Below are 2754 nucleotides of genomic sequence, written 5' to 3'. Positions count from 1 at the left end.
AACAAAATGATCAAAGAGAAATAATTGTCTAAATAACATAAGAACTTAAGTCTAATGTCTGGGTTGTATAATCCCTTGAACTCTTAAAGAAATATGCTGATCATTTTGGTCTTTGGTTATGCCTTCCTTTTGGGTGTTTAAGAACATTCAGTTGGCCCAAATAAACCAATTTATTTTTACTCTTAAGGTTGAGGATTTGCTCCTCAGAGGTCACATGAGCTTGGTAGGAGCCCCTGGCTCCTTTCTTTTACCAGTGAAGATCAGTCAAAGGTCCTGCTTGACTGTGGCTGGCTTCACTTGGGAGCATGGAGGAAATGTTTCCTCTGTGTTTACCCTCCTCTTTGTAGTCTGAACACTGGTTCAAGTCCCTCTGGTGGGGTCCCTCTGCCCTGATTAGTATAGGCCTCAAAGTATGGCTGTTAAACATCTAAGAATGTTAGTTCCACCAGTCTGGTACTTTAATTACCATGTACTATGTAGATAAAGCTTGGCAAAAACCAAATGTTCTCAGATAAAATTTGACTAGACATATATTTTGTTCCTTAAACTAGTTGACTAAACTATGACCTTAGAAATTTTAAGATAATGTGTATATTATTTTTGTTTCATCCTTTATATGTCATAACAAACCTACACAGACCTTCATCACTTGCTTAGGCTTTCTCGTTTTTTTCTATTTTGGAAACTATTTAACATCTTTTGCATTCTCATTTTCTTTTTTAATAATTATGAGACATAATAACATTAACAAATAAATTAACTCACTTGATTTTTGACACTATGCTACATAGCCAAAGAAACTAATATAGTTTATAATCTACACCCTTTGTTATTGAGGTTCGGCATTTATATGCTTAAGTACTATTTGGATTTTTTTTTCAATGAACCATTCGTGACTGTCCTTTGCCCATTTCTTCTTTGAATCTTCCCTCTCAGCATCTATGAGTTTTCTATTGGTTACAGTAACTGACCCCATGTGATAGGAGTTGCAATGTTCCCAACTACTTGGTGTTTTATACCATGATACTCTGCTAAGACTGGCCCTAGACAGTGCAGAATAGAGTCAGGAGGAGCCACAGGACTGAGCACTCACTCTGGAGGGCAAGCAGGACCAGAAGGTAGAGTTCTTTTAGTTCTCAGTAGGCCATTATCCAGCCAGTATAAATGGTCCAAGAGTGGCTAGAGCACTGTTTTCTTTGTATTGTCACACTCAATCACACCAACAATAGTAAACCCTCACATTAGAATGTAAGTCAGCATCCCCTTTCCTTTCATGGCCTTGCCTTTCTTTGTTGACCCTGCTGATGGATGTTTAGGTTAGCCATCTTTTATTCTTTCTAAAGGCAGCAAAGAGTGTTACAGAACTATCTAAGGCTTAGACTCCGAGGTTTGGTGTTCCCTTCAGCGTAGCAGGTGATGCACCCTCAGTATCTTGCTCCCCTCACAGCAGGGACAGAAGGTACACGTTAGAACACGCCCCTGAGATTAAGACACAGGAGCTGCCACATAGATGTGCTGGGGACAAGGGACAGCATCACCATCAGTCAGGAAGAAACAGGGAGAGACTGAACTGGGTGTACCTCACCGTTGTCCACTGAGAAAGGGGCTGTCTGCCTGGTGATGCCCTATTTTTGTTGAGTTTTAGGAGTTTTCCTTTTGTCACTTCCAAACTTATGTTTATTTGGAAATAAACAGTGTGAGATTTTTCATTAGGGGCAAATAAAGCAACAGGGGTCTCAACAGTGCTATTCCACTAATGGAGTGCTACTAAATGCAGGAGACAGGCCCTGAATTAACAAGTAGAAGTAGTGCATGGAACATGTAGTTCCTCATTAACAAGAGTGGACCTTCCCCCAGCATCCTGTCCCAAGAGCTGCTACCTCGCAGTGCCCAGTGTCCACTTGGTGAGGGCCCTGTTCATTCCTTGTTCACCTTCTCCATATTCTTTGAGCCAGTATTCATAGTACCAGGAGCTTCAGGCAGCTGGTCACATTGCAGTCATTACATTCAGTCAAGAAACAGCCAGAGATGCCTCTGTCAGCTCACTTTCTCCTTTTTATGCAGTCCAGGACCCCAGCACATAGAATGGTGCTCCATGCAATAGGCGTGTCTTCCCACCTCAGTTAGCTTAATAAGGATAATCCCCCCAGGCATGCTCAAAGGCCCCAGTCTTTAGGTGATTCTAGATCTCATAGGTCCGCCATCTTCCTGGTGATTCTAGATCTCATCACTTGAGAACAATCATCACATACATCCTCTTAAGCACTTCAGACCACTTCTAGATGACTCAAGGACTGATACTACATAATTGCTATGTAAATCATTGTGTTAATGGGATGAGGTGTAGAATGGTGGAGTGCTTGCCTTGCATAGACAAGGGCTTGGATTCGATACCTAGTACTATAAGAAAGAAGTTATTATACTATATTGTTTAGGGAATGATAACAAGAAAAAACCCTGTACATGTGTAGTCCAGAGGCAGCTTTCAGAGGCCTAACCACGATAGCACATAAGGAGGATTTGAGGCAAGCAGCGTGTGAACTGTGAGCGGTAGAGAGAAGTAAGATGTGAAGTGGAGGACGCTCGAGCAGGATATGACCGCTCATCACCGTCAGTGTGGATTCAACATGGGTCAAGTTTTACTTTTTGGAGATTCAGAGAATTTTTTAAATAATATATTTGAATTGCGGTTGGTTGAATTCTTGGCTGCAGATCCTCAAAAAGGGGGTGGGGTGCCTGACTTTACTGCCTGGT

This window comes from Nannospalax galili, unplaced genomic scaffold (genome assembly GCF_000622305.1).
Source record: "Nannospalax galili isolate Female #2095 unplaced genomic scaffold, S.galili_v1.0 scaffold3294, whole genome shotgun sequence".
Taxonomy (NCBI): domain Eukaryota; kingdom Metazoa; phylum Chordata; class Mammalia; order Rodentia; family Spalacidae; genus Nannospalax; species Nannospalax galili.
This window is presented reverse-complemented; position numbering follows the sequence as displayed.